Genomic DNA, 26,890 nt, shown 5'->3' with positions numbered 1-26,890 from the left:
GACAAACCGCTGAACCACGGAAAAACGTCATGGTAGAACGTAGGATATGTATTGCGTCGAATCTCGTAAGATGAAGACTTGAAGGAGCGTCGCTCTATGTATAGATTCGAACGGGCTTCGCTGGATTCATCTTGCGGCACGAGTATTCGATCATTCCAGCGACTATAGGCGGCTCAGTGGTAGGTCGAAATTAGAGTTACTTTATATGCTACCTTTAGGTAGCCTAAAGGTAGCATACATAGTAACTCTAGTCGAAATGGCGTACGAGACGGTGATGTCGCGAGCGTTTACGTCAGCGTCGCAGAGCGTGAAGACGCGTTCATTGGTTTATGACTACTGAGAGAGCGAACTGTGTCGCAGTTTTATCACCGTGTGACAGCTTCGGAGCACGGCTACATGGCGCCGCCTGCGTCGCTGGAATGACCGAATAACGAAGGGGCACTTGTTTCTTGTGCAGCACCTTCACTTCACCTATTGTCTTCTGGTATAAAGAACAAGTCTACGAAATATGTAACCATATGAAAGCGGTGGTGGTAGTAAACGTTCTTAATAAAAACAAATATAAAATCGGCGCATGCTTTAGACCGCAAGCACCCCTTCCTGCGTTGGCGGGCGTTACAGTCTTTGTCGTCGGCGTAACCAATAGAGCGAACGAAGCTGAAAGAGAGCGAATGTGGAGTCTTTCGATATCGCGAGCCACTAACCTCGATCCTCTGTTTTCTTTTCCGTCACGCGCGCTGGCTCCTCGGCCGGAGCTCGTGCGCATGCAGACCTGGCACGTGCACTGCGGCTGTTTTTGCTTGTCGTAAAGGGACTGGCTGTCCACTTTTCGATTGGTTCGCGACGCTTTCGATGCATACAGTGTTGTTCGTAGCACTGAAGCTTTTGATGATTGATATGTGGGGTTTAACGTCCCAAAACCACCATATGATTATGAGAGACGCCGTAGTGGAGGGCTCCGGAAATTTCGACCACCTGGGGTTCCTTAACGTGCACCCAAATCTGCGCACACGGGCCTACAACATTTCCGCCTCCATCGGAAATGCAGCCGCCGCAGCCGGGACTCGAACCCGCGACCTGCGGGCCAGCAGACGAGTATCTTAGCCACTAGACCACCGCGGCGGGGCAGCACTGAAGCTCTAGCGGTTTCTGTGGTGATATGTAAAGAATGTTACATTGCCGCGATTGCGCACACTGGAAACTTCGAACACACTTGGCGTTTCTCTAAGCAAAGCCGTGCTCATAATTCGCATTAGAAGGTATGTTATACTCGTCGGTGAAGTTTCAGATGCGAAGCGTCTTCTGGTCGAGCTCAATCCGGTGTGCGGCGTGCCCAACCCTCACTGCCCATGCGCCTCCTCTCCCCCTCTCTTTCTCCTTTCCTACGCGCGCGCCTCTCTTGCCTCGCAATGGCTACGCAGGCAGCGTCTGCTAGTCTACGCTCGCTCCCTAGGCATCCCTCCCCACGCCGTCTGCCCCCCCCCCCCCATTTACACATGGTTCCTTTTAGCACAAGATGTAATTTTTTCTCTTACGTCTTCATTTCCCGCTACTCTTGTTTCGAGCCTCCCAGAAATATGGGGCGAGCAAAAAAAAAAGGTAGAATAAAAGGGACGCCATAATTCATTTTACGATCATACGCAACAACCTCTTGCGAATGGTCGGCCCTACGGCAGCGTTGCTTCTGTTCGGCAATTTGTTGCCCGTCATTTTTTTTCCTTGTCTTCTTAACAATGCCGTGCTTCCTTATCTCTGAACTCCTTTCTCCTCATTATTCTCTGAATTATCAGTTTGTCGCTCGTTTTTTCTCCTAAAAAATACCAACAAGATAGGGTGAGATATTGCGCAATAGAAATACATAGTTGAAAACACTCTCAAGAAAGAAAGAAAGAAAGAAAGAAGAAAAGAAAGAAAAGAAGAAAGAAAAAGCTTCGTAGGAGTGAGTACGTGGCAGCGATTACTCACTCTTTGAGACCTCCATATATAGATACGCGTGCGTTGCCCAACTGCCCGGCGTACCTCCAGGGAAGACGCGCTCCCTTCCGGACTTCCCTTCTTTTGGTTGATTTTTGGTGCCTTTACACACCCCTTGCTCTCCATGGTGGTACTCCCAGGTCTTTTGTTCTCCGCCGCATTACTGTCTCCTTCAGCTGAGTTTGTTGTACACTTCAGGGCGCCGGCGGTTCCTTTTTCATTAAGGCTTGAAAGAACACCAGCACCCCGCATAAGTTCTGATTTCGTTAGTTCTTTCTCGTTCTGAGAGTGCTGCGCAGTAATTGCGTCCGGCACTGTTGAGTATGCCTCTCGAAGACCGTGTGGACTGCAAGCATGAATAAAATGCGATCGCTGAGGCCTACTGCGCAGAGAAATATTTCTCCAGGAGTTAGGCTCACGAATACGACGGACAGCTAATCAAAAAATGCATAGAATACGTTGTTTTTACCCTTTGTGGTGTAGTAATTATGATAATATTTTAAATAATTGAAGATGCGCAAAAATAATTGTTTCTTTTGGTCAGATGTGAACAATAATTTTGAATGGTGCTCGGATCACACCAATCATACCTTGTAAAATAACTCCATTTTTGAAAGTTATTCCTTGCCTTGTATGCGGGACATACTGTAGGGTGCCGACAGTCTTCTAAACTAGCATGTATGTATTTACGTCAGCTCTCGCATCTAGTGTCCATTCGACAGGAAACAAATACTTGACGTTTACTTGGCGAAAAAAAAAAATATGTTGCCACGTATGCTTGCGTATTCGTTAAGTTGGCGCTTCACGTAACCCTCTTTTATAGCCATTATTTCGAGCACGCTTTGTCGTATTGACCGTATAGTTTAACTCCAGTGGTCCATATATACGCGTGCTCTCAATGCTAGCAGTGTCTTATCGAAGCTCTGGGTAGTGCCTTCTTGCCATCATGCAATTCGGCGTGTTTATACGAGCACCCCTGGCCAAGCAGCAAACAACCCTCGTGGCGCTTCTTTCATGGCGCTGTCGGTCGTTGATAACGACGCCTTTCTTTCAGGCACTCTCTGTAATGTGGCAACGGGGAGACGCTGAAAGCCTAATGGCCACGAAACAAGCGAACCCTGGGGAGACAAAAAAATATACATATATAACGACACCTCGTGCGAGAGTGGCGAGTCAGGACTAAAGAAAAATAATAATAGGGGGAAGTGCTTGCGTTGCTCACGCTAGAGTCGCCGCGCTCAACACCACACTGACCATCGCCCCTGAGTGGATGGCAGGCAGGCCAGGGCCTACGTAGGCAGTATGCGCACGCGCTATAAAGAATGAGCTAACGCGCTGTGTGCGCCCGTTTGCCGGCACTCGTGCTTTCTAGAACGTGTTGTTGGGCTAGTTGGCCCATGCTTAAGTAAGGTAAAACACGTAAACCACGTAAAAAAAAAATAAACAAGGGGACAGGATAGATCGTCAGACTCTAGTCTGCCCCCCTCTTCTTTTTCTTTTTTTTTCGTGTAGGGTGTTGCGTTGTAAACTTTACTTCACCCTTGTGCTTTGCCTGGTGAGCGAGCGCGCATAGTATACATGTGTTGAAGGAAATGTACTGTAGCGCTCATCTCTGTACGCCTGCTCCGCACATGCTCACTTTACAGCGAAAGCTGTTATGAGATCACAACTCTGGTCACGCCCAGTTGGCTAACGCCGCTGCCGCCGACGTCCGTAAAAAAAAAAAAAAAAAAAAAAAAAAACTAACACCAAGTACACCGTGGGGCTCGAACCCGGATCCGCTCGGTGCCAGCCCAGTATTCTACCACTCAGCTACGCTGTTTTTTTTTTATTTCCGGTAAACTTCACAAACAGGTTGCTACACCTAATATATTACAATTAACAATGAACAATACAAAAAACTTGAAAATAACTAAGCCCGTCAAGCCTTACTATGACACATCACGTTCTAGAATTCCTTCATGGTCAGTAGGGCTTCTACCCTTTCTACCCATAAAGGTACACATTCGTCTGTTCTTACAACCTCGAGTAATCTTGAGATGCTTTCTTTAAAATACTCTCTTGCTGGTCTTCTGTCTGGGTCACAATGAAATCCAGCCATTCTAGAGCGCCATATACTGTGCAAGCCAGTCATCATAATAAAATCGAAAGGTAATCCATCCTCGTTCTCTATATATACGCTGTTATTTGGGTTTTCTTTCTTTAATGCATGAAATCATGATGAGTGAGCCAGTAAAGTACGCACAACATACTTCATCAGAAGTCAGGCAAACACACACAAGCGTCAAGAAGGGGAAGCCACTCCAGAACAAGGTCAGAAGTCTCAACAACACTGCGCACTTTAGCAGCTGCCTCTGGGAAGACGGATCTCGTCGACCGTAGTGACTCGGCGTGTCTATCAATCATGCGACTTTTCCGAATGAAGTCCCAGCAACATAAACAGGTCATAAGCAGTATTATCAGTCAGACACATTTTAAATGGTGGGAACCTAATACCATAAGCTGTTATTGGAAGTTCTCTTTCTTATTGTTCTTTTTAGAATGTCCAAAAATAAAAAGCGTCACGACAATGAATAAAACAATGCTCGATAGTCTCAGGTTGGTTTCAGAGTCTACAATCACTGTCCAGGGTACGTATATTGATTTTTCATTCAGCCACGTTTTCACTGGCAGCGTGGAAGTGCAGCTTAAAGAAAAAAAAATGTTTTCGCTGAAGGAGATATCCACATTCTGCGTACACGGAATAATACATCGTGACCAGTCAAAAGCAAATATGGCTTTCGATAAACAAGTTCGGGGAAAAGGCTATTTACAATTTCAGCGGTTAAATTTGTTTTGTCATTAGTATACAAATACTTCAAGCTAAACCTGGCTTTTAATAAACTGGCAGTATCAATCATTTCCTTTAGGAATCCCTGCTACGGCAATTCCTTAGCAACGGTTGTTGTGAAATGAATAAAAGGAAGCTGGTAACATAGACGGTTACGAAGAACCGCTAAAAGAAAGGGGTGGCACGCATCCTTGAGGTAAAAAAATCGCAACACCAACTGTCGCACGAACAAATGCACCAGGCCGAGGCCACGCTTTTCAAGCGGAAGAAAAAGGTTGTCTCTTCTCATGGGTTCCCAGGAAGAGCTCCAAATAAAGCTGGAAAATATCCCATGAAAGGCTTGAATGTGTACACGAGAGCAGTGCAACACCTGCACAACATAAATAAGCTTTGATGCAAGGAATATATAGCACGCTTTCGCTCTGGCAAAAATGGAAAGCTCCCGTCCGTGCCATGTTGCCACCTTTCGGCGGATCGTAGTTATCGCAGCGGTCTAGTGTGGGCCGCTGTTACGATAGATATCAAGAGGCACACCAAGGAACTCCATAGTAGTCGCATTCCAATGGATATTTGCGAAGACCGAAGTAGTTAGGGCCCACATGCCTAGCTAGAATCCACTACTTTTATCAAAATTTATGCTGGTGCCAGCGACATCACAGAAACGTATTGACTGATTCTTGAACGCTGGGTTTATCAGCGCAAAAGACGACAATGTCATCTGCATAAGCTAGGACTTTAACTTCCTCAGCATCATATCGGTAGCCTCTTATGCTAGACTTTACAAGCACGCTTAAACATAATGGTTGAGGATAAATTGCAAAAAGCCGAGGTGAGAGCGGACATCCCTGACGTACAGATGAATTTAACTCTATTATATCGGAAAGTGTGCGATTTACAATTAGCCTGTTTGTGAACACCTTATAACAGAGTGAAATACCATTGTACAGTACATCACCCAACTGCAGGTGTCTTAGGAGCTGGAACAAAAAAGCATGCTGTACCTTATCAAATGCTTTAGCAAGGTCTATTTGAAGGATGACTACTTGGTCCATGCTACCATCAATACACTCAAGAACTTAACGTGCAATATGAATGTTTGTCTGTATAGAGTGACCGCGAATTCCACATGTTTGACATAGAGTGACCGCGAATTCCACTGTTTAGCCGTGCATCCATTTAGTAATCACTGTCTGTAGCCGATTTGTCAACAATTTAGCAAATATTTTGTAGTCAGCCTTACATAACCTTACATTTGTTTTTTGTCTTATCATCCCTCTTAGGCCAGGAAATACAATCTTGTAACGCGTCCGGTTTGTTTTGCTGTCTGCCAGGCTCTGCCACTCAAGCCACCAATTGGCTTTGGCAGGCCTAGTCACATGTACTGTTTTATTTGGAGAAATAGAAAGTATTATTATTATTATTATTATTATTATTATTATTATTATTATTATTATTATTATTATTATTATTATTATTATTATTATTATTATAACGATATAGGCCTATATTTGTTAAATCTCTTTAACGCGTCAGGATCAGCACTTTTTCGGATTAATAATGTATGGCCCTGATAGAAAGAAGGAGGAAGTTCACCACGTTCATGAGCCTCTTTAAAAATTGCTCAAGGAAAGATATAAAAGTTGCTGAAAAACTATGTAAAATTCGCCGCTAAGGCCATCTGGGCCAGGAGTTTTGTTCTTTTGCAACGTTGTTATTGCAAACTTAATTTCCTCTCTGGTTATGAGCCCATCTACAGTGGGTCTATCATCATCATCTTGTAACCGAGGCACAAGAGCAATGAAGTCGTCAGCTTCTTCTTGAAAACTCTCCTGAAGCTCAGCCGCGGTGAACAAACCTTTGTAATAATCTTCAAATGTGGCTCTTATTTTACATGTCTCTGTGCAATGAGAATCCCGCGACTCAATTTGCAGTATCGGTTCATAAAGTGCTCTTTTCATCCCCGAGGAATGTTTTAGGGGGTTCCTCTTCAGTGTAATGGGTAACACGGGAACGAATCTTTGCTCCTCTGTATAAATCTGTATCGTGTTTTTGTATCTGTGCTCGCATCACATTTACCTCCTCCACGTACAATCCCGGCTGTTGACTTTCAAAAGTATAGAGCTTATAAAGTAAATCATAACGATAGCGTTTTTCAGCTTTTTTGCGCTATTTCACATAAAATACTAATTGCCTGATATATAACTCTTTCTTTAAACCTTTCCCATTGAGCGAAAATCGGCAGCTGTCGACACTGTGTTACCTCATTACCGATTCTGTTACTATTTTAACAAAACAAACTTCGCGCAACAACTATACGTTAAGCTTTCATAGGTCCCAGTTTAGAGGGGTTTTACGAAAATCTTCAGGACCCCAAGATACGGTGACCAAGAAATGGTCTGTACGTTGGTGTTTTTTATTTACTCAGCTACGCTGGTCCTTGTGACTTGTTGGCAAACTTGCCTTAGGTAAGCCTATGTCGGCAAAGCAATCCCGTTAATACGACTTATAAAGCGTTTTAAAATAGCGAAAGCACAACCAGTTGTCGCACAATGCGAATAGCGTAACGAGTGGGCCGTCGAATGCTCCAATACATTAAAAAAGCTTGTTCTTGTTCCCTGATAAACTGTGGAGCATACCCACTTCAGCCATAATTCGTCATCGTCGTCAAGCACTGCATGGACAATTGGCACAAAATTCCTTGCAAGTGTTTAGTGGATATCGCGCTCCTCAGAAGAATGACGAGAAAAGGCGGCGAGTGCTGGCCTACTACCCAGAAGTTCATTATTAATGTCCAAGTGGGTGTCGGGTAAGTGTGCTTGCAGTAGCTACCCAATGAGTGTTTTCAAAAGGCTCTAAAAGGCCGCTCTTCTAGCTTTCGCTGTGACTGTGCTGCGCCTTCAGCGCAGGCCTGGCGTTTTTTAATAGCACGGCGAACGAGTGAAACTCGTAGTTCTTTTCCAAGAACTCCCTCTTGATCACTTCTGGTTTCCCGAGTATTAAGAAAATGCGTTTAAAATAAATATGGTTCAGGTTGAGTCTTGTGCTGGATACACGTAATATTGGAGCATAAGTACACAGAAAGATCAGACAAATAAATGCAAAAATAATTAGTGCAAATAGACGAAAAGAATCCAGTGGGGAGCGGATTGTTTTATTGGGAGTGGTTAGAATCGTCGCGGCACCTGGCGGAGCAGACCTGAACCATGCGCTGCTTTCTACGTGGCCTCAGAGATCTACTTCGGCAGTACGAAGATAAACGAAGTCAACACATTAGTACGTGAAGGCGCACGTGCGACGGGGCACGAGTGCCGCTACCAGGTACCTAAGGGAAGCATTGGGGTTGCCTCCAGTTTCGTCTCCATTACGATATTGACATGCTTTTCTATTCCCACTGCTTTGCATTGCTCATTCGTCTGTGTGCACCTTCCAATAGTCTACACATGTCATATAATACTGCGCCGCGCTCTATGAGCGCTTTGTGTATCATTTTACTTATTTACTTTTTTATTTTTTTTTAAATCGACATCACGTGCCCTGGGCAATTGAAGCCGACTGGCAACATTGCACCGGCATGCTACTCTGCCATGGCGCTATGCGCATACGTGCCCGTTGTCGCTGCTATATTTTAAAAGCCTACTAAAAGACAGAAACAATTTTATAACTTACATTGACGATCTGTACTCTGAGAAATATAATGCAATATGTTTCGCTATCATAACTTTATTATTAGTGGAGAAAGTAAAGGTTGAAGCTTCACTTTTTTTGCGCTGAAATTTCATTCCGTGGCGTCAAAAATTTCAAAATGATTTTTTCCCGTTGTTTTGTAACATTAATGACACTTGACATTGATGACATTGATGACATTCATGACAGTGCTTTTCTTGACATTGACACTCGCTACAGACTCCTGCAGTCGTGCCTCCCTGTCGTGTAATGACCGCGCTACGCGTTCGCTTGAGAATTTGCCCGCTGAGCCGCTCGGCATGTCAAGGCCGAGACTCCAGATCAAGCTAGCCCTCCACGTGCCGAGGCGTATCAACGTAATAGACCAGGGCTAGATGCACCATGCGCCCGCCACCACCGTCGTTCTCGCAAGAGGAAGAGGTGGCACTCTGCCAACTTCAAACGCATACTTTCCCCGACCTCCTTCCTCTCCATGCATGAGTTTGGACCGCTATGTATCCTCTTGTCCGCGCTGTGGCAGCTCCCCAACGGTATTCCATGTCACGGTGGAGTGCGCCGCAAAACTATTCCCTCACCGTCCCGTCATCCTGCACCCCTTTCGCACCAAATTTCCTGTGGGACGATGCCCTCTGTGATGGGCCTGCCGAGGTCTGCGAGGGCTTCGTTTATTGGGCCCGGGTTCTCTGACATCATCATAAGCAAGCTGGACTATAAGGTTACCTCCCACATGCTTGGTTTGTATATTGTATACGGACGCAGCAATCAGCACCTCTACCACTTATGAGACGGTGTCTTGTACGTTTTAATGCAGTCGCGCGAGACCGAAGCGGCCCAGCTCGCGTGACAAACGATGACGATCATTATAATTTGGATATGCGAATGAAGACGATGACGTACAAAGTCAGCGCTCGCAGTATTTTTAATAAAATGTTTCTCTCTCTCTCTCTCCACTCTAGAGACGCAATGGCTTGTACGTTTCACGGGCGTCAGCCCACACGAACATGACGCCCGAAAAACGACGTCGGTGGCTCCAACCATCAAAACGAGGAAACGACGCAACGCCGGAAACGCGGTTGTATAAACACACATGGCGTTGCCTTTTTGTTTTCTCTGTGTTCGCTGAGAGGCCGCAGACAGATGGTGCTTCCGTGAGAACGGTGGCAGCTTCCGCACGTCTCTTGTTCCCCTGCCGCGTGCGCCCATCGTAAGCCCACGCGTACTATACGTGTTGCCAAAAGACGTCGACCCAGGAATACTATATGGCGACCACGCGATCATGTATGCGAGATCTCTGTATCATCCGATATGTCTGCCGGGCAACTGATCCATCCGAAAATCCTGACCGCCCTTCTTCCCCTCTCGGCTGCGGCTCGACTGTGCGGGAGTTGCTTGAGTTGCTTTGTGCAACCCTTATGCACTCGCTGATCGATGGCTGCAGGCCAAAGCGATCCCGCCGCACAGTAATAAATCATGGCCCGTGGCCTCCGGCTTCGGGGATGAGAGAGACTGTCGACGAATGGCGGTAACCATTCTTAGAACCGCAAAGCCGATGGCACCTCCGAATATTGTGGGATACTGTCGTCTCTGAAACGCCGAGCGCGGCGAGGGTCGTGCCACGGATGTACAGTCGCATTCAATATCAGTTGCAACTAGCTGGCGGTAGTGGAAATGACCTCAAGTCTGAGGAATACAACCGACGGCCGTTAAATTGGTTCAGAGAGTGCACGCCGCTAACTGAGATTTTTATTCACCTTTTTTTTTTCTATGTGAGGGTTGATTTGCAGTGTTCGTGCCATTTTGACCAAATACAGGATGTTTCAGCTGATATTGAGCGCGATTGTGCATTGCACATCTGCAATTGGGCAGGTGCTTTCACACAGCCAGTCTGGGAGGCTCTCGCACGTATACTTGCGCGCAGACGTACGTACTTTTAAATGCTCGCGTGCATGAAAGCGCTTTAGCGATGAACGAGTCGGCGTCGTCACCCGTCGCACTCTCGAGGGTTCCTTTCTGACGGGCTCAACGAGCCGAGGTCTGATGCCGCTACTGTGACTTGGCGTATGTGTGTTAATGCGCAAATGAGAGAAAAGAAAGATGGTGAGGATAATGAATTAAAAAAAAAACATTCGGAATGGGGATATAGTGGCGGCCGTGTGCGAATGACGCTTGATATCTGCCGCTCGAGCTGTCTCCTGCTCGCTTCCACCGTTGTGCCCCTACATCTTTTCGGTGGGTGCTCAAACTATTCTTGTCTCCCCCTGTCTCTGTCTTCTTTTCCTTTCTACAGCTGAAATTTTTTAAGCCAGTCGATGACGTCAAAAGCCGAGAGGGCAGAGAAAGTAGTAGAACGGCGCTCGTTCAAAAGCACGCTGCGGTTTTTCGTTATCTTATCTGTATTCTTTTTTTTCGGCCCTTTTTATCGGCACTAACCTCTGTTCCCGTACTAGAAAAAAAAATATCATAAGCTCATTTTGACTCCTCTTTCACCCAACTTTCATCTTGGCTCTTCACTTTTCTTTTACAAAGCTCCATGAATAACAATTTCAGTTTTTGCACTGTTGGGGCCATTTCGTTTTCCTTTTTGTAGCGTCCTTACTTTCTCCACTGCTATCTGTGGTCGCTCTTTTATCGTTAATATTTTATATCTTATTACCGTCTTTTTCCCCTCTTTTTGGACGTCACTAATACGCGCCGTCGTGCCCTGCGGCTGATAGTTCCGCAAAGTAATAATGGTGACAGTTTTCATTCTTATTTCTCTTTCAAAATGAGATGTCTTCCTGCAGTGGTTACGACAACGGCTTCGACGCCGGTGTCGTGGCTGCGGTCGTTCACGCCGAACGTCCTTCCGTGGTTCGCCACCGCAGCCGTGCCCCCTTTCTGTCGTCGTCACTGTTACGTCACATGTCCTGCGTCACATTGTTTTTTTTTTCTTTTTCTTAGTATTAACTTCTCGTTGCTGTCGGCTTCTTGTGTGCACCATTTTCCATTGTTTCTTTTTTTTTCACGTTGTAGCACACTACTTCTCTAAATGAATTCGTGCCGAGATTCCCCGTATCCGCATGTATTACGCTCTGTTGGTTCGATCTATCTATTGAATATTTAAACAGTTAGAGAAAAACATTTTTTAAATGTGCACTTAACTGAAAGGAGTCAGGATAACAAATTCGCAAAGTTATCGAGTTCAATATTTTTTTTCATCATGGAGTTATTTGTTCAAAGCTTTGGGTATCATGGTACCACGACCAAAAAATCCCTTTGCTATTTCATTCACTTTCTCAAGGTGCCCAAATTCGCAAATTATTTGCCATAATATTCACAATACCGCTTTGTAACATGCTCATGCGCCTCCGGACACTGCACGAGTCCGGGGCTTGTTAAAACGACAGTTTTTGTGGCTGATTAATTAATTAAATAATTGGTTGATTGATTGATTAAAACTTTATTTTGGTCCTGAGAAGACGCAGGGGAGACCCCATCCACCCGGGTAACCCCACGTAGGGACCGTCAAGCCGAGCTTGGCGGCCCGTTCACGGGCACTATGGACGGCCAGGGTTTGATCCTTAAGTTCGGGGCTGCGTAAGAGCGCAGCCCACCTGTCCTCGCTGAGGGCGGGGCCGATGGCTTCACATTCCCACAACACATGATTGAATGTGGCTAACAGTCCACAAGCGGGGCAATCCGCACTTGGATACCGTTCAGGGTACTAGGCATGAAGAACCGCAGGGTTAGGATACGCACTGGCTTGCAATAGTCTTAGGGTGACTGCCTGCGCCCTGCACAAGGCAGGGTGTGGGAGGGCGAATGCTAATACAAACCTTATTATATGACCTTTATCAAGCCTTCATCGTGAGTTTATTGACACATACCGCGAAGTAGGTGCGAAACTTATATTTGTTCTTTTGGTGCGCTTGATCGCGGTCACCTGATGACGTACTTTTCTCTCAAATCTCTAGGGGCGAAGCTCCTTATACCGGCACCCGTTCGTCCCTCGTAGCCGTTGTAGTAGTGTGTAACAAGTATAACATTTTGACCTTCAAGGTGGTGCAGGTGAGAGATTTCTTCTGTGCGTTTTTGAACAATAAAACATAGTGCTCAATGTGCATGCCAATGGCTGCTAAGGGGGAATGAGAGACAGGAGAATTCTGCATTAGTTAACGCGCACGCTGCGAATTGCTTATTGTTCAACAACGCACAGAAGACAAGAAACGGCTGCTACGTTATACTCGCTGGGCGTAACCTCCTAGGTTTCGGAAAGGTTTAGCGAGCGTTGGGCCGCAGTGTCATGAATACAGTGAACTAGTATATACCATGAACTCGAGGTGGTTAAAGGTGGGAAGTAGACATGAACCGCAAGCCGTAAGAAAGTGTGCGTGTGCCTCCTCTCGTTCAGTCCTTGGAATGTCCGCTGGATGGCGGTGCTTCTATATGAGGAATATATGATGAAAAGATGCGAGATGGTGGTACTTGTTGTGTTGAATAGGTGGACGAATGGACACACAGACAGATGCATGGACGGACGCGCGGATGGCTGCACGGACGGATGGACGCATGGACGGACGCAGGAGCGAATGCATGTACGAAAGCAGGGACGGACGCACAGATGAACGTGCGAACGCACGAACAGACGCACACACGGACGGGCGGATTGACGGACGGGTGGCCACACAGACGCACGCATGGATGGACGGAAGCAAGAACGAATGAACGGATGGATGCTTCGCCCCACTACCGATCATTCACTCCGTGGATATGCTGCCATTTTTTTTTAACTTATCCTTCTTACGAGTGATGGTAATATCAGCAGTTTCGTATGGCGGGAGCTACAGGTGTCGCATTGAGCCTAAGTGTTAACGACGACATATGGGCTTGCTCGTATGGTTCAATGTTATTTAAAGCAGCACAAACTACAGGACAACTAAGCAGTTACAACGCTTACAAAGCACTGCAAGTGTCTACTTCTTGTCCTGTAGTTTGGGCACCCCTTAATAGTACGAAGCTAAATGAACTCATTTGGGTTGATTAATGAAAAATACCGAGATAGAGAGAGAGAGAGAAATAATGACAGGAAGACAGAAGGAGTAATACGTAGAGGCCAGTTGAAGGCTTCACTTGAAACTCGCGATAGACGAGCCCTGTTAGCCCGTCTGCGTGAGACAAGAGCCTCTGTCGCGAACCGTCTCCCGTGTTCCCGATTTCTGCTGATCCTTCGGAAACGTTCTTTCAGCTATGCATGCGCTCTCAAGGTTGACAAAAAACCCCGAGGAAGTTCACAAATCATTTACTTTAGCCTGTGTTTTTTACCTCGAATCCCCAGTTTTTTATGATCTTTTTTCATTTATGACTCGTCGATCACTTCACTTTTATCTGTCATGATGGTTTTTGCTGACTGTTAATTTTGGGTACCCTTCGTTGTTGTTGTTTTTTTGTTGCAAAACATATTGATATAAAGTAGCCGAAGTGATACGGAGCTAAACGTCTCCACAGTAGAATAGTTATAACAGAACTGATGAGATGCGAAGATGAAGAGAAAAAGGTTGGCAGCCGATCTACCAAGCGGATGCTCATGATGGAGCGAAGCTAGGTCTTAAAGCGCATAATGGCTGAGTTGAAGTCACCGATCAGTATAAAGGACGGACAGATAGATAGACGGGCGGATTGACGAGCGGACAGACTGATAGACGCACGAACGGATGCACGGATGGATGGACGGAGAGAGAGGTGCCCAGATGGTAGGGTGGACGGACGGATGTGTGGACGGTCGAACAGACACTTGGACGGACAGAGCATAATCTATTTGTAAAGCATATGTGCGCTTTGAACTCTCTGTTGTACGGTTTATATATGCAACACCTGTGTTTCCGTTCGACCGGTAGTTACGTCAACGGCTGCGTCAACAGACATGGTGAGTGAGAGCCCAATGAGCTTCGCTCATAAATAGAAAGCACCTCGCTGTCCGGCTGGGTAGCTGCTTGCGTTCCAGGCAGTGGACGCTGCTCCTTCGTGCTCATCCCTCCTCCCTTTAATCTCATCCCGCTTTCTTTTCCCTTTCCCACGTATACACAGAGCTGCGTTTACTTCTAGAGCGGTGGCCTCTCTTCCCTACCTCGATAGCACCTTCTGCTGGTCACAGCAATATAAGCAGCGTTGTCCCATCAACCTGGTTAAATCCCACTAGGGGCGCTCTTTCTACCGTTTAGCCTTCTCTTCCAGTATACTCACCTCCGTCGTCCTCAGGCCATGGTCCTCGCGCGCTCTTGATTAAAACGGACGTCGACGTGGGTGATGGTTGCGGTGCTAATTATTCCTCAGACCGCGCTTTTTGCTTTTTTTTTGCCTGTTTACATAAACTGACGCGAGGGAAGGGTTTCTACACCGCATGAAGCAGCGATAGCGCTTTCTTTTTTGTAAAGCTCTTTCCATCTATACAATTCGGTCAAGTTAAGGACAAAGAGTAATGTTTTACGAGAGATTCACAGAGGAGAGAGGTCGGAAAGTGGAGGGATAGGAACTTGTTAACGATCTGACATACGCTAAACAAATGACATACAAGTTTAGTGGAAGTGAAGGCCGCCTTAAGCACCGTTGAGAGTGACAGAGAAATAAACTTAGTTGATCCCTCCGTGGTTGAAATCTATATAACACGACAGTGAACCGTGCCTTCACAGAAGTATAGCTGCATTAATGTATCAAGGCTCGAGAAATGTCTATTGGTGGTCGGGAGCTATAGCACCCTTTGACCAGAATTCAGCCACTCTGACGCCTTTAGTTGCCCATCTCTATCCCAACGACCAACGGCAATTATGATGATTTAACGCTTGTGGTAGCTGAAGTAGTTGACATACACTTGGACACAGCATATCCTGAATCTCGCGCAAAGATGGCATCAGCAAACTCATAATAGTGGCACTCGATAGGCACTCATACAACGCATCGTCGTTCTGAGCAGAAACACCTATAGGTGTGCGCTCCCCAGTAATGCAGCAGCATACGCCTGCGTTCATCCATATCACTTTCGGAATACGAGAGGTGGGGTTCTATAGCTTGAGCCGTGAACGCGGCAAGGCGTTCCGCTCTCTGTCTCTGGCGTCGCAGAGAACTAAAACTACCAAAGCGCTCCATTTTGGTGCTTGCTTGTGTCATAACGCAGTACTTGACATATACCGGATGATGACACCACCTCCCGCCAACCCATGATTATGATTAGTTGAGTTTTGCGGCGCAAGATTCATGGGTCGCCAAAGAGCGCCACGTCTTCTATGCCATGTAAGCGACGACCTACAATGTTGATCATCCCGCCTAGAGGCCGCTGTGAAAGGGGAAAGATGCGAAAGATATAAGAATCGCTTGTGAAGCCTTATGCGTGCGCTTTGGTCGCGCAGTGGTAGAGCGCTTGGTTACTATTCTTGTGAACGGAGTATTCATGGGTTCCACATCGAGGAACATTCAGACTGACGAAATGTATTATTTAGGTTTTTTATTTGTCATCAGAGTTTGACGGACGCATCTCCGTCATTTCACTGACATATTTTCGTCGTCATAAAAATATGTCAGTGAAATACTGATGACGAAAAAAAAAATCTGAATAAAACGTTTCGTTGAGTGGACTTACCTCGTAGTCGAACCCATGACCGCTCGGTCTACAAAAATAGTACCTAGGGGCTCTACCGACTCCGCTACCAACGCTCATGAGTATTTCACTGATGTATTTTCTTCATGGAAATACGTCAATAATGTGTTCGATAACTCTCACATAATACACTTTTGTGTTAAAGCATCGCAGGTGACCCTGATACCTACTTCCGCCGAGTGCGTTGTAGCGTAACTCAAATGTGGTTTCCGTACCCCAGGTATTCCTCTGTTTATCTTGTGTTTCGTTGAGCTGCCGAAGCGCATTTCAGATGCCACGTATATATAACTGCGTGGTTAAAATATTCCCCGTTAGATGCCGCAATTATCTTAGCTGCGTATAAGAAAACCGTCAGCCCATTCGTTGACCTTGTTCAATCAATTCACATTAATTATCCTGACAGGTAATAAAGCTTCTTTTAGTTAGACATCTGTCTCGATATCAGACGTTTACAACACAATCCTTAACCCGACCCACAGCCATCAATTTCGTACCATATTTAGTTTTCGCAATTTTTTCTGAATATTCGGAACACGGGAAGGGATCGACCGAGAACGTTCGGAAGATAAACAAGAAGTTCTCTTCGTGCTAATCTCACTAATAAACCTTGCTTTGGAGACACAGAATGGGCTACCCGGCCATCTAAACACCTGTCGCATTAATGAAGTGCGCATACAAATACGTAGTGTGAACCCCCTATTCGCAGCTTTCTGTCAATTTGCGCATTATCACGACGTGTTGGTTTTTATTCATCGCGTGATAGAGTACAGGCTTCGCGCCATTGCCTGCGTACACCGCACGTCACACAAGGAGGGGTACTGGTGCGAAAGAACGGCAAACAGAGGGAGATTCTGTGTGCTGTGGGGACGGCGCGCTGCTATCTCGTGGACGCTGCTGCCCCCTGCAGACCGCCGCAGAATCATCTTGCTTTCGGCTCCACCGCCACCGTGCTGCATGTCCATTCGGCGATTAATTAAAGAGCGCGCGCCAGTGAATGGACGAGAGAGCTTGCCGTTCGTGTCGCGTCGCTAATCCAATTTGGCAGACTCAGGCTCACGTCCACGCTGTTTGTGTGTGTGTGTGTGTGTGTGTGTGTGTGTGTGTGTGTGTGTGTGTGTGTGTGTGTGTGTGTGTGTGTGTGTGTTCGTTCGTTCGTTCGTTCGTTCGTTCGTTCGTTCGTTCGTTCGTTCGTTCGTTCGTTCGTTCGTTCGTTCGTTCGTTCGTTCGTTCGTTCGTTCGTTCGTTCGTTCGTTCGTTCGTTCGTTCGTTCGTTCGTTCGTTCGTTCGTTCGTTCGTTCGTTCGTTCGTTCGTTCGTTCGTTCGTTCGTTCGTTCGTTCGTTCGTTCGTTCGTTCGTTCGTTCGTTCGTTCGTTCGTTCGTTCGTTCGTTCGTTCGTTCGTTCGTTCGTTCGTTCGTTCGTTCGTTCGTTCGTTCGTTCGTTCGTTCGTTCGTTCGTTCGTTCGTTCGTTCGTTCGTTCGTTCGTTCGTTCGTTCGTTCGTTCGTTCGTTCGTTCGTTCGTTCGTTCGTTCGTTCGTTCGTTCGTTCGTTCGTTCACGTCTGCGGCGGACGGCGTCCAAGATCTCCGCTTCTCCTGGCCATCGTTTGCACCGCTCTGCCGAACCCCTCTTCAGGGAGCAATGCTGACCACTCTGCATCCTGTCTTCCTTCGTTTGCACCCTGGTTTCTGAATAAATGCATAAAAAATGATTCCGAGAAATGACGGCTCGGAGATGGTACGGCCATCACTACGCGCTCGGTCGTGACGCATTTGCAATATTCATTCGAATCAATTCAATTTAGTTCAATTTATTTCAAAACCACTGCTAGGGTCACAACAGGTATTCTGCGCGGTGAAAGTAAAGAGGCATTGTGGCTTGGCAAACGCTAGCTCTCATTGCATTTAACGCTCGGTAACAGCGACATACAAAATGGTGAGTCTTTATACAAAATCCGAATACGTCTTCGATGCTAGTATCCGTTGCTCATGTGACATGGATCGATTCAACGCAAATGGCTCTATCTGCGTTGAGCGATCATCCATAACTTATCTGAACAGATGTTGATTTTGATGAAGACCGTTGCGAAAAAGTCACGTCGAGAATAATTATTAAAAATGACATTTTTTTTGCTCTTGCTTTAATTGCAACATATATCCAATGAAGCTTGATACTTACCAAAAGCTACATATATGCTGAGCCGAAATACAATATTCTGCCTCGTTTCATGGCAAACCGCATTATCTTGGGTTTTTGTAATCACATCCCACTTGCTATATTTAAATATTGGCGAGAAGTTACGTTGATGACATGCATATATAAGAGGTAAAATTTTCGATGGAAAAGAAGCTTCGTTTCTGTATTAGCGCCGTATTTGTCTACGTCAATTTCGACGCGGCACTAGCCCTGGGAGCAACAAGAGATACAGGAATAGCCTAATTACGTCTATTAATCAACCCTGAGTTGGTAATTAAGTTTTGCAAATGCTCAACTCAGGCGCCATTTCCTGCTACTGCAAAGGTTGCGTTGTTTCTGGTGGCTCGCGCAGTGATTAATTTTGTCACACTGCACTGCTCTGGATTTTTTGCACCGTGTGCGCGCCCGTTAGCATGCTGGAGCCAATTACCTTTGTGTCGTGTTTTCTTAGTACCGGCTAATGATTGGCAGTTTGTCTTAGAGTACTACCTCTGCGTTGTGGATCGTGGTACAATATATTGACAGTGAAGGTTATAGCACATGCTCGCCAACCACCGGTGTGTCCAGGAATTTTCGGAGAGCCCCCATAATTTAAAGTATAGTCTGTTGTAACAGCATGCAAAAATATATATATGGAAAAGAAGTTTTTTTTTTTTTTGCATTATGTGGACAGCTTCGCGAACTCAGTTTGCCTGGAGCTGTCCGGCGTTGCCTAACGTTAATAACATCGAATACCCTTTACTGTATGTTTTTAGGCACGAAAAGACGAATGGCGTGCGTTTAGGTACGGAAAAAGAAGAGATCCCCTCATCCGACTCCCATCTCTAGAGATTCCTATGCCACCTGGTGGATGAGCAACCGCTCTTTCGCGTGAGAGGTTTCAACACGTCTGCACACATTCTGATAGAAAGCGTCCACCATCAGTCAAATGCAAATCGTGAAAGTTTGGCTGCTGTGGCTCAGTATTGAAAAACCAGGCAGCAGGATGCATAGACTGGCGTACTTAATAAAATACCAGTAGGATATCGATACGGCTGGCTGGAAAAGTTACCAAGTTCTTGCTAATAACTCCCAATCTTTTTACCCAATCCTGCCGGCATCTGCTGTCCGTGTTCCTTGCGATCGCCTTTTATCCACTCGTTATGCCAAACTGTTTCGACGAAAGTGGTCACGCGAGGGTAAAAACAAAAAATGTAGGAGAGGCAGGCAACCTTGCGCGTCCGAGAGAAGAAACAACCAGACTGCGCCTTCTGCTTTCAAAGCACAACCAGGCGGCGTAAACCAAGGCACCAATCACCATCGATTTTCCATTAGTGATAGAAAGAGCGTGGCTGCTGTGGCCGTTCTGTGCTCTTCGCACCGTGTGGTACACAGGTTTGGTGGCCAAGAAAGTAGAAGAGAATATGAGACTTGTGGAGGAGTAGGCTGCAAGACGAGGGGGGGGGGAGGGGGGTTTGAACGGCTGGAATCCCAGGAATCTCCCTGTAGGCATGCAACCTTTTGCTCACTTCCCTACGACATCGTCTTCCACACCTTGCGCCCACATCGCATTGTCCGTTATGTTCGCTTTATCTTTTCATACATGCATGAGGGTTGCTGTTGGATGGTCAGGGTTGCCGTTGGGTGGAATTGAAAAAGCGGCAGAACTCAAGCCATAACTAGTGAAGTAAGCGGAATTTCTGTGGGCCCCCAATATTTTAGTCCTTTCATCTAAACGTAAATTGAGAAGTCTACCGATAAGCCGTCGCTATGATTATAATCTTTTTCTTACTAGCATTTCTCGTTGTCCATTGTTGTTTTTGCCTTATATGGTTTTATAAATGGGGCGCCGGCCTTTGCCAAGCCGTTAGAGGCTTTTTGCTAGCCTCCCCGTAGCCTCATCGGTGCTGTATTCCTTCCTATTGATGCTGAAATAAATAAAAAGTTATCATTTGAATACAGCCAAAGTAGCTATGTCATTTATTATTATCGCCGAATTTGTAGCCATAAGAACAGGACTAGTATTATGAACAGAGTCTTTACTATTGATGAGTAAATGGAACCATTTTTGAAATGTAAAAAGTATAGCCCGTAAATAGTTGATGGCGTGAACTGGAAAATTTTGTCGCCAAACTGGTCGAAAAGTAGCCAGTTAGGCGCAAGGTAGCCACCAACGGCAGGCTTTCTTGTGGTCGTCTTGGCACCTACTTTTACAGACTCTGGCATCGGCTTGTTACGAGGCGAGTAGATTCTACTGAAAAGTAAACTAAGGCAATTGTGAGGGAACCTGAACCCTTTCCTTACCTCTCCATGAGTTAACATCGCAAGGGTTAAGCGTTGACTTGGAAGAGACGGTGAAATTCTACTGTGTTCTTGCCCATGGCCTGGTTTCATCTTCTGGCTGTAAAATTACGTTAAAGGTTTGCGACCGTATACGCGCTCTAGAATGGTACTTTCACTGCGTAGGCTGAAATATTTTTTGTCCGCCACGTAGGCTTGAATGTCACGCCTCAACGTGGTTTGGATACAGTGCTTGTCTGGACGCATTAACTTTAGGGACTACGTGATTGGTTTTCGATTGAGAACATTGACAGAAGCACAGGGAAAAAGCTACATACTCGCAGTTAGCGAAGGAAGGACTCGCATTAGTGCTCGCATTGACCCAGTTGCATGATTATATTCTCAACAACCATTTTACACTGGTAACTGATCGCAAGCCATTTACCAGGTTTTTTCATCAGGATAAGTCCGGAAATCTCCGCAGCAAGTGTTCCATGCTTAGCGCTGCTCCTGTCATTCTACCAAAATTAATTGGAATGTAAGAAAACAGACCCAAACAGTAACGCTGACGTGGTGAGTTGCATATGTCTGCAGGCGAAAAGGCCTCAAGTGGAACACGCGCTGCACCCACAAGCATTGAAGGAGTCGTGTTTCTATACGCAGCTCAGTCTTTAATAACTTTCTGTGTGCTCCCTCTGCCGTTTTGGTTGAGTTGCGGTAAGGGCTGGCCAGAACGAAAAAAGGGCTGGCGAGAACGGTATGGCCAGAAGGAAAGCCTGCGATGTGAAGGTACGTTTAGCGACTTTCCAGCAAGAATAGCACATCCTTTGCTGTATTCTTTCATTATTCACCCCACTACTGTAGCCATACAAGCTATGCCGTCAGTTCATTTGAAACTTTGGGAGCTCCTTCTATAATATTCTAATCATGTAACTCTATACACTGAATGTTTGTTGACGTGACTTGATTTAACTTAAATTGGCACGTGGCGTGGAATTGCGAGAAAAAATGGAAACGGCAAAAGTTCGTGTTCTGGTCGGCAGCTTCGCATAACAGCTTTCTCGATCGTATAAAACGAGTTGCACGACGGCATCACGGGAGAAACGACCGCAGCAGCTGTCGTTTATGTCGTCCGCTGAAATGGTTCGAATGGGTTGTGTACACGCGGCAGAAAAATAATTTCTTAATGAAATTCGGCCAGTGCAGCGCCTCGGAAACATGGAAACTGTAAACGCTCGAGTGTTTCTGGTTCGGTATATACGTAGTGAGATAGCGTGGTGGCGTAAATGCGTTTCTAGATTTGACGTGTGCGTGCTTGTACATTTCGAGCGTATTCATCCCCATTTCGTCTAATCTGTTTCTTTAGTCACCACCACCTGGTGACGTGACTTGCGGGACTACTATTATTACTACTACTGCTATTACTACTTGTAGTAGTAGTAGTAGTAGTAGTAGTAGTAGTAGTAGTAGTAGTAGTAGTATACGAGGAGGAGTGGTATAGTAGTAATGAAGTGTAAATTTAAGGGGTCGTTTTTTTTTTATACACAATATTAATGAGAACTAACAGACTAATCCCGGGGAAAGTTAAGAGGATGTTATTAGAAGTAATCTATGGTCGTAGGTTCGATCCTCGCTGGTGACAAGTTATATTTTCGTCCACTTTTGTTTCTTCACATCTACATTACAATTACTTCATATAACATCCCCTATACTTTCCCTGGCAATGTTATAGTAGTAGTTCCCATTACTACTAGTACTTTTACGACGACGATACAAGGCACGCCAAGGCAGCTTCGTTTAAAAAACGATGTGCCAGGTTCCTCGCACTGCGAGAATCAATCTCATACGAAGCAAAGAGGCAGTGGCAGTCTACGCCAAAATGCAAACACTGAGCCAAGAGATACAGGGTAGACCAATGACAGATGCGTGAATGAGCAAAAGTACTTTTTTTGCGTACCCAGCCGTCGAAAAACTACGATTGTAATCAGTCTTGAACTTATAGCTGTAACTGCGGTTGGTTATGGAACGTGGAAACTCAGGCAAGTTGGTGTGACATAACTGAATATACGAACAGCGCAACGGATAAAAACAGAGGAAGGAAACGATGCACAGTGCTGTGTGCACCTTTCCCGTTACTTGCCCATTGCGCTGTTTGTATATTCAATCGTGGTGGGTTAGTCATTGAGTCGGCTGGACCGCGGCATCAAGTAACACAGATAGAATGGCGTGAGCACATACACTAAGAGAGTGAAAAGCTACACTTGACTGATTTCTCTTCGTATAGTTTGTCCTTCACATACTTGAGCGTGAATGAATGAAACAGATCTTCGAAGGAGGTTACCGTAGAATTGATATGTGGGATTTAACGTCCCAAAACCACCACACGTTTATGAGTGACGCCGTAGTGGAGGGCTTCGGAAATTTCGACCACCTGGGGTTCTTTAACGTGCGTCCAAATCTGAGCACACGGGCCTACAGCATTTCCGCCTCCATCGGAAATGCAACCGCTGCAGCCGGGATTCGATCCCGTGACCTGTGGGTCAGGAGCCGAGCGCCTTGGCCACTAGACCACCGCCGCGGGGCAAGATTATCGTAAGCTCGAAACAAACCTCGGCTGAGACGTGCCTGCCGCGAGGCACCTGATGCGCCTGCGCCGTGTGCTCTGAGAGCGCGTTGCTTCGATGGAAGAAAGCACTCATCATCATCATCATCATCAGCCTGACTACGTCCACTTCAGGACAAAGGCCTCTCCCATGTTCCGCCAGTTAACCCGGTCCTGTGCTTGCTGCTTCCAATTTATACCCGCAAACTTCTTAATCTCATCTGCCCACCTAACCTTCTGTCTCCCCCTAACCCGCTTCCCTTCTCTGGGAATCCAGTCAGTTACCCTTAATGACCAGCGGTTATCCTGTCTACGCGCTACATGCCCTGCCCATGTCCATTTCTTCTTCTTGATTTCAGCTATGATATCCTTAACCCCCGTTTGTTCCCTAATCCACTCTGCTCTCTTCTTGTCTCTTAAGTTTACACCTACCATTTTTCTTTCCATTGCTCGCTGCGTCGTCCTCAATTTAAGCTGAACCCTCTTTGTAAGTCTCCAGGTTTCTGCTCCGTAGCTAAGTACCGGCAAGATGCAGCTGTTATATACCTTCCTCTTGAGGGATAGTGGCAATATACCTGTCATAATTTGAGAGTGCTTGCCGAATGTGCTCCACCCCATTCTTATCCTTCTGGTTACTTCAATCTCGTGGTTCGGCTCTGCGGTTATTACCTGCCCTAAGTAGACATAGTCTTTTACAACTTCAAGTGCACTATTACCTATCTCGAAGCGCTGCTCTTTGCCGAGGTTGTTGTACATTACTTTCGTTTTCTGCAGATTAATTTTAAGACCCACTTTTCTGCTCTCCTTGTCTAACTCCGTAATCATGAGTTGCAATTCGTCCCCCGAGTTACTCAGCAATGCAATGTCATCGGCGAAGCGCAAGTTACTAAGGTATTCTCCATTGACTCTTATCCCTAACTGTTCCCATTCTAGGCTTCTGAAAACCTCCTGTAAGCACGCGGTAAACAGCATTGGGGAAATTGTGTCCCCCTGCCTTACACCCTTCTTGATTGGTATTCTCTTGCTTTCTCTATGAAGCACTATGGTAGCAGTTGATCCCCTGTAGATTTCTTCCAGAATGTTTATATATACTTCATCTACGCCCTGATTCCGCAGTGTTTGCATGACGGCTGATATTTCTACTGAATCAAACGCCTTCTCGTAATCTATGAAGGCTATGTATAGTGGTTGGTTATACTCTGAGCATTTCTCTATTACCTGATTGATAGTATGAATGTGGTCAATTGTTGAGTAGCCTGTTCGAAATCCTGCTTGTTCCTTTGGTTGATTGAATTCTAATGTTTTCTTTACTCTGTTAGCAATTACCTTTGTAAATAGCTTGTATACTACAGAGAGCAAGCTGATCGGCCTGTAATTCTTCAAGTCCTTGTCATCTCCTTTCTTATGTATTAAGATGATGTTAGTGTTCTTCCAAGACTCTGGTACTCTTCCCGTCAGGAGACACCTCGTAAACAGGGTGGCTAGTTTTTCTAACACAATCTGTCCTCCATCTTTCAGCAGATCTGATGTTACCTGATCCTCACCAGCAGCTTTGCCCCTTTGCATGCTCTCCAAAGCTTTTCTGACTTCTTCTATCATTACTGGTGGGATGTAATCTTGGTTACTGCTAGTTCTTATAGTATTAAGGTCGTGGTTGTCTCGGCTACTGTACAGATCCCTGTAAAACTCCTCCGCTATCTTAACTATCCTATCCATATTGGTAGTTATTTTGCCTTCTTTGTCCCTTAGTGCATACATCCGACTTTTGCCTATCCCAAGTTTCCTCTTCAATGCTTTGACACTTCCTCCGTTTTTCAGAGCGTGTTCAATTCTCTCCATGTTATACCTTCTTACATCGCATACTTTACGTCTATTAATCAACTTCGAAAGCTTTGCCAGTTCTATTTTGTCTGTTATACTTGACACTTTCATGATTTGACGCTTCTTAATTAGGTTCTTCGTTTCCTGTGAAAGCTTGCCAGTGTCCTGTCTAACTACCCTGCCTCCAACTTCCACTGCACACTCCATAATGATACTCGTCAGATTTTCATTCATTGTATCTACGCTAAGGTTGGTTTCCTCACTGAGAGCCGAGTACCTGTTCTGCAGTGACACTCTGAATTCCTGTACTTTCCCTCTCAGTGCTAGCTGATTGATTGGCTTCTTGCGTATCAGTTTCTGTCGTTCCTTCTTCAAGTCTAGGCGAATTCGAGACCGTACCATTCTATGGTCACTGCATCGTACCTTGCCAATCACTTCCACATCCTGCACGATTCCAGGGTGTACACTCATTATAAAGTCTATTTCGTTCTTATTTTCGCCATTAGGGCTCCTCCATGTCCACTTGCGGTTTTCTCGTTTTCGGTAGAAGGTATTCAAAATCCGTAAATTATTGCGTTCTGCGAATTCTACTAGTAGCTCTCCTCTGGCGTTTCTAGTACCCATGCCATAATCTCCTACTGCCTGGTCTCCAGCCTGCTTCTTCCCTACCTTTGCATTAAAGTCGCCCATCACTATAGTATACTGTGTTTTTACCTTACTCATTGCCGATTCCACGTCTTCATAGAAGCTTTCAACTGAAGTGTCATCATGGCTGGATGTAGGCGCGTAAGCCTGTACTACCTTCATCTTGTATCTTTTATTCAGTTTAATTACGATACCTACCACCCTTTCATTAATGCTATAGTATTCCTCTATGTTGCCAGCTATGTTTCTGTGAATTAGGAACCCCACTCCCAGTTCTCTTCTGTCTGCCAAGCCCCTGTAGCAAAGGACGTGTCCATTCTGTAGCACCGTATAGGCCTCATCTGTCCTCCTAACCTCACTGAGCCCTATTATATCCCATTTAACACCCTCTAGCTACTCGAATAGTACAGCTAGACTTCCCTCACTAGATAAGGTTCTAGCGTTAAACGTTGCCAAGTTCAGGTTCCAATGGCGGCCTGTCCGGATCCAGAGATTCTTAGCACCCTCTGCTGCGTTGCAGATCTGACCGCCGCCGTGGTCAGTTGCTTCGCAGCTGCTGGGGACTGAGGGCCGTGAGTTATTTGACGTAAGCATGTGGGAGGTAGTGGCCAGATACTGCACCAGGGTGGCCAATCCTTCTCTGGTGAGGGAGTGCGTTCTCGGCGGTGTTTGCCGGTGAGGCCGCACCCCAGGCCTCTTAATGCAGTTCCATCAACACGCGGATTTTTTTTTTTAATCCGGTTGGGAACTGCGTGGTACCGGGATTTGAACCACGGACCTCTTGCATGCGAGGCGGATGCTCTAACCACTACGCCATCGCCGCCTCTCTCTCCCATCGCCGCCTCTCTCTCACAAAAGCACAAAGCCTGAATCCTGGAGGAAGGTGACGCGCTGCCATGGAACGTGCCTCGCGGGATTTTCCAACGCCTAGAATCTGCTGCAACTCTTCGTGCAAGGATTGTGCCAAAAGAAAGGAACGACATAAGCCACACATAGTAAAATCGCGAAGGTACGTGCTGGAACAGCGGCCGCTGGCGTGATCGTATGAAAAATAGGGGAGAGAGTGAAAGGGGGTGGAACTCGGCAGCAGCGTGCAAGAAGAGAGAGCAAAGGAACTTGTAAAGTACGGAGCGTACGAGAAGGTTTACGTCTCGCGACGGAAGCGAGAAAGTAGCGGCGGCCATTTTGTCGGCCAATGCTCCGCGTGCTGATCCCTCTTTCCTCTCCACTTTCGTTCCCACACCTTTCTCTCGGT

The sequence above is a fragment of the Rhipicephalus microplus genome, unplaced genomic scaffold, assembly GCF_043290135.1.
Source record: "Rhipicephalus microplus isolate Deutch F79 unplaced genomic scaffold, USDA_Rmic scaffold_45, whole genome shotgun sequence".
In the NCBI taxonomy this organism is placed as follows: Eukaryota; Metazoa; Arthropoda; class Arachnida; order Ixodida; family Ixodidae; genus Rhipicephalus; species Rhipicephalus microplus.
The sequence above is the reverse complement of the archived record's forward strand: the minus strand, read 5'-3'. Positions refer to the sequence as shown.